Source organism: Salmo salar, chromosome 16 (genome assembly GCF_965601325.2).
Source record: "Salmo salar chromosome 16, fSalSal1, whole genome shotgun sequence".
Lineage (NCBI taxonomy): Eukaryota > Metazoa > Chordata > Actinopteri > Salmoniformes > Salmonidae > Salmo > Salmo salar.
The window spans coordinates 13920454-13932519 of record NC_138306.1 but is presented as its reverse complement, the minus strand read 5'-3'; the positions used below and the strand labels follow the sequence as shown (position 1 = coordinate 13932519).

The window sequence follows — 12066 nt, the reverse complement described above, 5'->3', positions numbered from 1 at the left end:
GGACATGATTTGGAAAAGCAAACACCTGTCTATATAAGGTCCCATAGTTGACAGTGCATGTCAGAGCAAAAACCAAGCCATGAGGTTGAAATAATTATCTGTAGAGCTCCGAGACAGGATTGTGTCGAGGCACACATCTGGGGAAGAGTACCAAAAAACATCTGCAGCATTGAAGGTCCCCAAGATCACAGTGGCCTCCATCATTCTTAAATGGAAGAAGTTTGGAACCACCAAGATTCTTCCTAGCGCTGTCCGCCCGGACAATCTGAGCAATCGGGGGAGAAGGGCCTTGGTCAGGGAGGTGACCAACAACCCGATAGTTACTGACAGAGCTCCAGAGTTCCTCTGTGGAGATGGGAGAACCTTCCAGAAGGGCAACCATCTCTGCAGCACTCCACCGATCAGGCCTTTATGGTAGTGTCCAAACGGAAGCCACTCCTCAGTAAGTCACATGACAGCCCGCTTGGAGTTTGCCAAAAGGCACCGAAAAGACTCAGACCATGAGAAACAAGATTCTCTGGTCTAATGAAACCAAGATTGAACTCTCTGGCATGGATGCCAAGCGTCACATCTGGAAGAAAGCTGGAACCATCCCTACGGTAAAGCATGATGTTGGCAGAATCATGCTGTGAGGATGTTTTTCAGTCACAGGGACTGGGAGACTAGTCAGGCTCGAGGGAAAAGATGAACGGAGCAAAGTACAGAGATCCTTTATGAAAACCTGCTCCAGAATGCTCAGGACCTCAGACTGGGGTTCACCTTACAACGACCCTAAGCACACAGCCAAGACAACGCAAGAGTGACTTCGGGACAAGTCTCTGAATGTCCTTGAGTGGCCCAGCCAGAGACCAGACTTGAACCCGATGGAATTTCTCTGGAGAGACCTGAAAATAGCTGTGCAGCAACACTCCCAATCCAACCTGAGAGCTTGAGAGGATCTGCAGAGAAGAATGGGAGAAACTCCTGAAATACAGGTGTGCCAAGCTTGTAGCGTCATACCCAAGAAGACTCGAGGCTGTAATCGCTGCGTCAACACCTATGATTCTTCCGGTTTATATTTTTTTTAGACATTTGCAAAAATTCTAAAAATCTGTTTTTGATTTGTCAGTATGGGGTATTGTGTGTAGACTGATGAGGGGGGAAACAATTGAATCCATCTTAGAATAAGGCTGTAACGTAACAAGATGTGGTAAAAGCGAAGGGGTCTGAATACTTTCCGAATGCACTGTAAGGTTGTAAACCAAAAATTCCACTGAGCAGTTACGGGGAAACAGGTAAACTTGAAATAGTACAGCCTGTTTCAAGCATGAGGATGATTTTGCATAAATCCTCTCTAAAAAAAAAACTAATTTGCATAGCTGGAGATATTCATCAGCTCATAATGACAACTCTGAAACCATTAAAAAAGCCCTGGGATCTTTCCTCATTACAACACCTGTGTACCCTACACATAACTGCCTCTGTCTGCAGCCTCCCATTACCTGTCTAAATAAGTTTCACTAGACAGCCATTCAACTAACCATCATTCAGTAGTTTATCCTCTGCGCTTGTCTCCATAGTTAAAGGGCCACCAATTTCAAGCAGCATATTGTAGAAGCATATGGTCAGAGTGTATCTAAGGAAACAAAATATATTATTCAATGACCTTGTATAATACATTCTCTCAACAATGCCTTCTCTACCCTTCATGTCAATTGGAATGTAAAGTTCCTTTGACACGTCCAGGTTAACAAAATCCCAATACCGTCAAAGCACTACAGTAGTGCCAACTCTTCTCCAGAGAGGAGAGAGAAAGCATTTTCCATGAGGCCCGAAACAGGAGCTCCTTCAATAGTGGAAAGGCTATGTGCAGAATGCAACCTGAACAAGTGAGAAGTCTGGCTGCAGTGGCTGAGGCCTGCCAGTCCACAGTAGGGGTGTCATCTCTCATACGTAACCACATTTGAAAGATAGCAGCAACATCTAATCTAACACCGAGTCTCTAGCATTGAAAGACAGCTGCTCTAGCATTGAAAGACAGCTGCTCTAGCATTGAAAAACACACAGTAACTCATACACACTTCCAGGGACTCAGTGTTCACAGCCTAATCTATATATAACCGGTTGTAGCACTGTGCATTGTGAGGATTTGCACAGAAAGTGCCCAGCATGATATCGCATTCTAAAATCTGCCTCTATTTGCAGAAACAGTTTTAAATTGAGTACAGGAAAAACAAGACATTTGTATATTTCCCCTGAACTCCCTGTATTTCTAATTAGACATGCACTCAGGGGAAATATAGCTGCCTCCCTCTGTCATTCATATAGTCTAAACACTGTCCAAAAGGATTTCACGTTACTGGAACAAAGACACCATTGTATTTCAGCAACTGTCCTGTGTGGCGTGTGATCATGTCAACGTGTACCACAATGTCCAGCTCACGTTCAATACAAAACAACCACGACATAACAGAGGTCCATTGACTCGAGAGAACATAGCTTATCCAGAGAGAGCGTCATCTTGAGAGACCTTAGTGGACAAAGAGTAGAAAGCAACGTTGATCAAAAGAATCAGATTCCAGAAATAAGCCCGATCTAGTCTCTATCAACAGGGAGCAGCACAACCACTAGCCTCCACAGAGACTCTCATGGGCAGTGGTGTGATGGAGCCAAGACTCCAGGACCCAGCAGGGTTATATGTGCTGCCAAGTCTAGGACAACTTTCCTTGCAAAGACACAGGTCACAATTTCTTAGCATTTCACCAAGCCTTGACTGGAGCCCTTTGATGACACGTCTACTGAGTAAGAATGGTAGACCATTATTGATACATACGGCAAACTGTTGAGCGTGAAAACCACAGCAGCAGTTCTCGACAGAAACCTGTGCGCCTGGCACTTACCACCATACACCGTCAAAAGGCACTTACATTTTTTGTCTTGCCCATTCACACTGAATGGCACACATTCACAATCAATATCTCAAGGCTTAAAACGTCTTAAACCAGTCTCCTCCCCTTCATCTACACTGATTGAAGTGGATTGAACAAGTGACATCAATAAAGGATAGTAGCTTCACCTGGTCACTCTATGTCATAGAAAGAGCAGATGTTCTTAATGTTTTGTACACTCAGTGTAGGTTACCTGGACATTGCCTTAGGTAGGGGATAGAGTATACACATCCAGGTAACCAAGGACTACAATGCACAGACAAGACATGGGTATCGGTTACAACAGGAAGGGCTTCATTTCTGTAACAGCCAGAACTACCAAAAGTCAAATATAATGACGTAAAAATCTTTACTGTAAGACATTCCCTCAAACTCCTTTTTTTAAATTTGTTTTAAAAGAGTTTAATTGGACGACAAAGCAAAATGAGTTTGCTGTAGTAGCACAGTGAGTACCAGAGTGTTAATGTCAAGAACAGAGCTGTCTTTCCAGCAGGCACAGTACGAGGCAGAGAAAGTTATGCCTTCTCAGTGTGAGACAGGAATCAAAGGAGAGCCGACAAGTGCCTGGCCAGACAGACTGTGTGCCAGCAACACCTTTGAAAAACGTGGCTCACTGGCTCAGAGCACCAATTAAAAGAGATTCACAAAGACTTCTCTTCAGACCACTACAGACTGTGTAAACAGATCTTTGTAGAGTACAGTACAGGCAATGAGAATATCATAAGATACAGTCTGGAGCATAGCACATTGCTTTTCTGAGGGAAGATCCAATGGTCTCACAGTAAGCGTTAAGGGTTTAGGCGTGTCAGAGTGGTGGTTTGGTGAAAGAGAATTCAAAGCAGTTGGCTGGTGACATGCAGGTTTAAATAGGATGCTGATTAACTCCAGCACGCTCCGTTTCCTCTGAGGCAGGAAACATCCACTGGAGGAATGTCAGAGAAATATGGATCTGATTCAGGACAGACGGGACTGTTTGTTCGAGGAGAAAGAGAACACAAACAGAGAAGGCCTAAGGCCATTATGAAATATAATCCTATTATTCAGGCCAGTTGCGATCCTTTCATCCAATCAGAAAAGGACATAACTTGACAAAAAAATAGCATTGCAGTCAGAAATGAAATCTAATGAATAATATTCTAACTTAGATTCAGCATGAAAATAATACAGAACAATCCATTGAAGATCATGGTCTGACTCAGTCACAGTGCTCTTAATTGAATAGCATTTACCAGATTAAGCAGTTAACTTTATCAGAGAAAACTTCCTGCTTGACATGGCCTCCCGTCTGTCTGCCCAATGGACAGTTTCATACGTTAGCCTTAATGACCTGGGAATGTACAGTCGAGTTTGGACACCTACTCATTCAAGGGTTTTCTTACCATTTTCTACACCCACCCTCTGCCTTGTTGGCAGCTTTGCACACTCCGTACAAAGCTCTCCCTCACCCTCCATTTAGCAAATCTGACCATAACCGTATCCTCCGGATTCCTGCTTAAATCACTCAATACGGAAGAGGGCAGATGACACAGATGCTAAGCTATAGGACAATTTTGCTAGCACAGACTGGAATATGTTCCAGGATTCTTCCAATGGCATTGAGGAGTACACCACAGCAGTCACTGGCTTCATCAATAAGTGCATTGATGACGATGTCCCCACAGTGACCGTATGTACATACCCCAACCAGAAGCCATGGATTACAGGGTAATATCACTGAGCTAAAGGCTAGAGCTGCCACATTCAAAGAGCGGGAATCTCACCCAGACAATTATAAGAAATCCCGCTATGCCCTCCGACGAACCATCAAACAGGCATAGCATCAATACAGGACAAAGGTTGAATCCTACTACACCGGCTCAGATGCTTGTTGGATGTGGCAGGGCTTGTAAACTATTAAGCACAGCTGTGAGCTACACATTGACACGACGAGCTAAATTATTTCTATGTCCGCTTCGAGGCAAGCAACACTGAAGCATGCATGAGAGCACCAGCTGTTCCGGACGACTGTGAGTTAGACCTTTAAAACAGGTCAACATTTTGGCCGCAGGGCCGAAAGGATTACCAGGACGTGTTCTCTGAGCATGCGCAGACCAACTGGCAAGTGTCTTCACTGACATTTTCAACCTGTCCCTGAACGAGTCTAATACCAACATGTTTCAAGCAGACCACCATAGTCCTTGTGCTGAAGAACACCAAGGTAACATGTCTAAATGACTACCTACCTGTAGCACTCACGTTTGTAGTCATGAATGGCTGGTCATGACTCACATCAATACCATTATCCCAGAAACCCTAGACCCACTACATTTCCATACCGCCCCAATAGATCCACAGATGATGCTCTCTCTATTGCACTCCACACTGCCCTTTCCCACCTGGACAAAAGCACACCTATGTGAGAATGCTATTCATTGACTACAGCTCAGCGTTCAACACTACAGTGCCCTGAAAGCTCATCACTAAGCTAAGGACCCTGAGACTAACCACCTACCTCTGCAACTGGATCCTGGACTTCCTGACGGTCCGCCCCCAGGTGCTAAGGGTAGGTAACAACACATTTGCCACGCTGATCCTCAACACAGGGACCCCTCAGGATTGTGTACTCAGTCCCCCCTTTTTACCCACCCATGACTGCATGACTCCAACACCATCATTAAGTTAGCCGAAGACACAACAGTGGTAGGCCTGATGACCGACAATGACGAGAGCCTATAGGGAGGTCATCAGAAAGCCAGGATAACAACCTCTCCCTCAATGTGATCAAGACAATGGAGAGGATCATGGACTACAGGAAAAGGAGGGCCGAGCACGCCCCCATTCTCATCGATGGGGGTGTAGTGAAGCAGGTTGAGAGTTTCAAGTTCCTTGGTGTCCACATCACCAACAAACTGTCACGGTCCAAACACACTAAGACAGTCGTGAAGAGGACACGACAACACCCCCCCCCCAGGAGACTTAGAAGATTTGGCATGGGTCCTCAGATCCTCAAAAAGTTCTACAGCTGCACCGTTGAGAGCATCCTGACTGGTTGCATCACTGCCTGGTATGGCAACTGCTCAGCCTCCGACTGCAAGGCACTACAGAGGGTAGTGCGTACGGCCCAGTACATCACTGGAGCCAAGCTCCTGCCATCCAGGACCTCTATGGCAAGCGGTGTCAGAGGAAGGCCCTAAAAATTGACAAAGTCTCCAGCCACCCTAGTCATAGACTGTTCTCTCTGCTGCCACACAGCAATGGTACCAGAGCGCCAAGTCTAGGTCCAAAAGGCTTCTTAACAGCTTCTATCCCCAAACCATAAGACTCCTGAACAGCTAGTCAAATGGCTACCCAGGCTATTTGCATTGACCCCCCCCCCCCGACACATTTTTACACTGCTGCTACTCTGTTTATTATCTATAAAGCCACTTTAACTCTACCTACATGTTCATATTACCTCAAATACCTGGACTAACCTTGCCCCCACACATTGACTCTGTACCGGTACCCCCTGTATATAGCCTCGTTACTGTTATTTTATTGTTGCTCTTTAATTATTTTTCATTTGTTTACTTCAGTTTATTTAGTACATACTTTAACACATTTTTTCTAAAACTACATTGTTGGTTAAGGGCTTATAAGTAAGCACTTCACTGTAAGGTCTACACCTGTTGTATTTGGCACATGTGACAAATAACATTTGATATGAAATTTCAGTTTGTCACAAAACAAACAAGTATAGTGTAGAGAATCATTGTACCATCTAAACCGCTGTGAAATATATTGTCAATAACCAAAGATATTGTATTTTCAGCTGGTGTACAAAACTGAAATTAAAAGATGCAAAAACAAAACTTAAAAATGGGAAGCATCTTAGACTTGTTTTCAATGAGAATGATAGATCTATAACTCACATTGCTATGTGAATTTGGCCAGGTCGCCCAAAAAGTTACATATTGCAGCTTTAAATGGATCACAACATTTTCTTTGCAACTTCGGGTAGAAAACCAAAAGCTTTTGCTCATGATGAAAATAAACGGTGTGTTCATCCTCACAAGTCAAGCCAGTTCTCCATGAAAGCAATTCAGTGTGTCCTTTTAGCAACCTAATGCTTCAACCAAACTCTCCTTAATCCAACAAATGTCAGCTTTCTGAGAGGGCCATCACTATGGTCCAATTCTCATATGAAGACTTTTCCTACAAGCCCAAAACTTGAGAAATGGGCTAGTGACTAAAATGTTGTGACAAACCTAATCAAATAATAAAATTATAAACCAATGCATGAAGAAAACATCTATTTAGTGTGATTAGTGACACTTACCATTAAACCCAACCCCATTGCAAAACACTATACTGTGTGAGTGTTTGGGACTTACCATTGAAGACCATTAGAGACCATGACATTGAAGCCATTAGAACTGCTGTAGCCTAATGGTTTGCTTGTTCACCAGGAATGGTCTAACTAATCCAGATATTTTTTTAGAGGGAATATACCACACAGCGGGGCTATTTCCTGGACACATATTTGGCCAAGAGAAGGATGTACTGAATTTCTTTCATGGGGGACTGGCTATAGGGGCGGCAGGTAGCCTAGCGATTAAGAGGGTTCGGCCAGTAACAGAAAGGTCCCTGGTTCGAATCCCCGAGTTGGCATGGTAAAAAAAGGTCTGCTGTTCTACCCTTGAGCAAGGCAGTTAACCCCCAACAACTGCTCCCTGGGTGCTGATGACAATGATGTCAATTAAGAAAGCCCCACACCTCTGACTCCTCTCTGAGAACCTTTGAGAAGGACAACCATCTCTGCAGCACTCCAACAAATCAGGCATTTATGGTATAGTGGCCAGACGGAAGCCACACCTCAGTTAAAGGCACATGACAGCCCACATGGAGTTTTCCAAAAGGCCCCTAAAGACTCTCAGACCATGAGATACAAGATTCTCTGGTCTGATGAAACCAAGATTATTTGGCTTGAATGACAAGCGTCACGTCTGGAGAAAACCTGACACCATCCCTACGGTGAAGCATGGTGGTGGCAGCATCATGCTTTGGGGATGTTTTTCAGCGGCAGGTACTTGGAGACTAGTCAGGATCGAGGGAAAGATGAACGGACCAAAGTACATAGAGATCCTTGATGAAAACCTGCTTTCTGAGCACCCAGGACCTAAGACTGGGGCAAAGGTTCACATTCAAAACAGGACAACAACTACACACAGCCAAGACAACACAGGAGTGGCTTCGGGACAAGTTTCTGAATGTCCTTGAGGGGCCTAGCCAGAGCCCGGACTTGAACATCTCTGGAGAGACCTGAAAATAGCTGTGCAGTGATGCTCCATTATCCAACCTGAGCTTGAGAGCATCTGCATAGAAGAATGGGAGGAACTCCCCAAATACAGGTGTGCCAAGCTTATAGCATCATACCCAAGAAGACTAGAGGCTGTAATCACTGCCAAGGGTGCTTCAACAAAGTACTGAGTAAAGAGTGTGAATACTTATAAAAAAACTGAAATATCACATTTACATTTGTAAACATTTCTAAAAAAAACTGTTTGATTTGTCATTATGGGGTATTGTGTGTAGATCTTTTTTTTTAACTAGGCAAGTCAGTTAAGAACTAATTGTATTCTACCCCAGCCAAACCCTCCCCTAACCTGGACGACGCTGGTCCAATTGTGTGCCGCCCTATGGGACTCCCGATTACAGCCGGTTGTGATACAGCCCGGGATCAAACCAGGGCCTGAAGTGACGCCTCTTGCACTGAGATGCAGTGCCTTAGACCGCTGCGCCGCTCGGGAGCCTTGATTGAAAAACAATTGAATCCATTTTAGAATAAGGCTGTAACGTAACAAAAATGTAGAATACTTTCAGAATACACTGCATGTGCATTATGTGAAGCTGTGCGACATAGAATGTCCAAAAGTAATCTAGTAAAACACACAAGCAATCACAGTAATAAAACTGTAAAAGGAAAACGTCTGTCTGTATGAATGCCTTTGTCTCAGTCAACGGTCCCAGAATATATAATGGCCCCTGACAGAAACTCATCCGGTTCAACAGTGACACGGACACCACGAGCTCCTGGTGTATTTCTGTCTTGCCTCTGGGCTGACATGCAGGCACAGCCCTTATAAGACACTTATAAGTGACATGAAGTAGTGAGCCCTTGTGTAACTTATTTTTTTTCCCCTCCCCCATATCGGCAAGAAGGGAGAGATTATTCTGAAAAGCTCACATGAAAAAAGGTAGAAGATTAACATCGCTGCTGTAACAATGGGAATAAGGCCCTTATAGAAAGAAAATAATTTGGCCATTGAGAGGGCTCAGGATTAAAGTCAAATTGGCAGGAACTACTGTACATCCAGTAACAGCCAGGTTTTATAAATGGTTATGCGCCCAGGAAATCTTGACCTGGAATACATTCGTATAATTTGAGATGGTTTGGTTCCAACTGCCGTATCTTTGTGAGATGCATAGTAGGTGAACGGATGATCTCTGCATGTGTAGTTCCCACTGTAAAGCATGGAGGATGGTGTGTTTATTTAGAAATCAACTTAACCAGCATGGCTACCACAGCATTCTGCAGCGATACGCCATCCCATCTGGTTTCCGCTTAGTGGGAGTATCATTTGTATTTCAATAGGACAATGACCCAACACACCTCCAGGCTGTGTAAGGGCCATTTGACCAAGGAGAGTGATGAGTGCTGCATCAGATGACCTGGCCTCCACAATAACCAGACCTCAAGCCAATTGAGATGGTTTGGGATGAGTTGGACCGAAGAGTGAAGGAAAAGCAGCCAACAAGCAGTCAGCATATGTCGGAGGAAACACCGTTCAACTGGCGACTGGGGTCAGCCTGCAGGGACCCGGCCCGCCATAAGGAGTTACTAGGGCCCGATGAGACAATTAAAGCCCCCGTGGCCTAACCCTGACGACGCTGGGCCAATCATGCGCAGTCCTATGGGACTCCCGGTCACTTGTGGCTTAACTCTTAAACTTAGCCACCTAGCTAACGTTAGCCACCTAGCTAGAATTCATAACATATCATGTTTAGCAAATTCATAACATATAATAGGAATTGTAATTCGTAATGTGAAGAAGTTACACAGAGCAAATTGATGACTGTAGGCTATTTCAATAGTTTAGTGTCTCAAATAAATCAGACAAGCACCATAGAAAACACTTGATTTTGCAGTAACAGTGCAGGGCCCCAGTATGCACACATCACCTGTTGTAAAATATGGAGCATGATCTTTTTAAACTAGGACTGTGCAGTGGTGAAAAAAGTACTCCATTGTCATACTTGAGTAAAAGTAAAGATGCCTTAATAGAAAATGACTTAAGTAAAAGTGAGTCACCCAGTAAAATACTACTTGAGTAAAAGCATCTGGTTTTAAATGTAGTTAAGTACAGTGGTGGAATAAGTACTACATTGTCATACTTCAGTAAAAGTTCAAAGTAAATGCTTTACATCAAACTTCTTATATTAAGCAAACCAGACGGCAGGATTTTTTTTTTTTTTTTTTTTTTTAACGGACAGAGAGGGACACTCATACATAATTTACAAACTCCGTATTTGTGTTTATGGAGTCCGCCAGATAAGAGGCAGTAGGGATGACAATGCGTTATATTGATAAGTGCGTGAATTGGACCATATTGATGTCCTGCCTGAGCATTTGAAATGTAACGAGTACTTTTGGGTGTCAGGAAAAATGTATGGGAGTAAAAAGTACACCTTTTCTTTAGGGATCCAGTGGAGTAAAAGTAACAGTTGTCAAAAATATAAAAAAGTACAGATACCGCAAAAAACTATAATCAAAAATACTTTGTATTACTACTTAAGTACTTCACACCACTAGGACTGTGTAACCAAACAGTATTTATACAGTATTCAGAATCCGATAGCATCTCCCAATAAATGTATAAATATTTCAGTGGCACACGTTGAACAGAAATAATACGAGCTAAAGTTGAATAGAACACACAGGCAATGTATGTTTAAAGTGTTAAAAGCTCACCGGAATAGTTAGTCGGTCAGTCGTACGCTCAAATGAGAAACAGACTGTCATTCACTTACATCTGTGTGTCAATTGAAACGAACTTCAAAATGACAGCTGTCCTAATCAAAACGCCTTGTTTTGTCCAGAATAAACAACGTTCCCACCGAGCAATAAACTCCAAGGTATCCAACTTCTATCTCAGTCAGTTGACTATTGAAAATGTTCTCAAGTTGTAGCCGACAAACCGGAGCCGGATAAAGCCTGACGAAGTCTTTAGAGGAGGTGCTACGGAGTAATGACGTCCAATGAGAAGCTGAGCGATAACCTTGGAGCGTAAATTTGCTGCCAAACGAATCCTCTGATCAACTTTCTCCCCTAAGTAGACCTATAAAAGCATGTTGGAACCTAATGCATTTGAGAATAAATGGAGGAATAGTTAATGCATTATGTTGTCTAACATAAAGAAGTTGCACAATTCGTCATGACCGTGTTGACAGTGGTTAACATGTGACAATATATTCCCAAGGCAGCCCCAAATAGTTAACTCCAAGGAGTCATTGTCAATCGACAGGATATACATAATAAGAACGCACTCACACACACGCGCGCGCTCTTCTCCACATTGCAGGGTATTTTATTGCCCTGCGACAGCTATGCTTTTGGAGGACTTCAGTTACAGAGAGCGAACAAACACCCCCCCCCCCCCCTCCCCCCATACTGACATAACACATTAGGGCTTCGGAATGACAAACCAGCCTAATAGTAAAGTGAACCTAGAGGATCAAGTAGCTAACAGTTATAACCTGCCACAATAGCCTATGATAAGCACATCTCCAGGCTGTATCACAACCGGCCGTGATTGGGAGTCCCATTGGGGCTTGGCCAGTGTAGGCCGTATTTGTAAATAAGAATTTGTTTTTAACTGACTTGCCTGGTTAAATAAAATAAAACATCTCAAGACAGGGCCTAAGGGGACTCTGTGAGTGTTTAAGAGTGAGTTATCCCAGGCCCTATGGAAACATATTGTAAAAAAAATATTTTCTATGATAATTTGATTGTGCAAAAAAAAAAGTTTTGGGGTTGAATTTTCAAACTGAATCCGAGACTGATCATATGCCTTTGACTGTACGTCTGGAAAAATAGGATTACATGTCCATCTACAGGACA

The 12066-nt window shown here is 43.5% G+C and overlaps 1 protein-coding gene across 17 annotated transcripts in view; it reads right to left on the bottom strand.

Annotated features, from left to right (window-relative positions):
- LOC106573205 (protein-methionine sulfoxide oxidase mical2b-like) overlaps nucleotides 1–11188 on the bottom strand; it is a 77471-nt gene extending 66283 nt beyond the window's left edge. For 10 of the 17 annotated variants that reach the window (XM_014148021.3, XM_045696967.2, XM_045696966.2 and 7 more), the window contains exon 1: nucleotides 10918–11188. The gene's annotated coding sequence lies outside the window, so the exon portion shown is untranslated. Of the gene's footprint in view, nucleotides 1–1520; nucleotides 1616–8551; nucleotides 8698–10917 lie in introns of all 17 variants that reach the window. The other 7 variants (XM_082962543.1, XM_082962544.1, XM_045696963.2 and 4 more) reach the window with 7 other exon arrangements.
- Nucleotides 11189–12066: the final 878 nt, after the last annotated feature.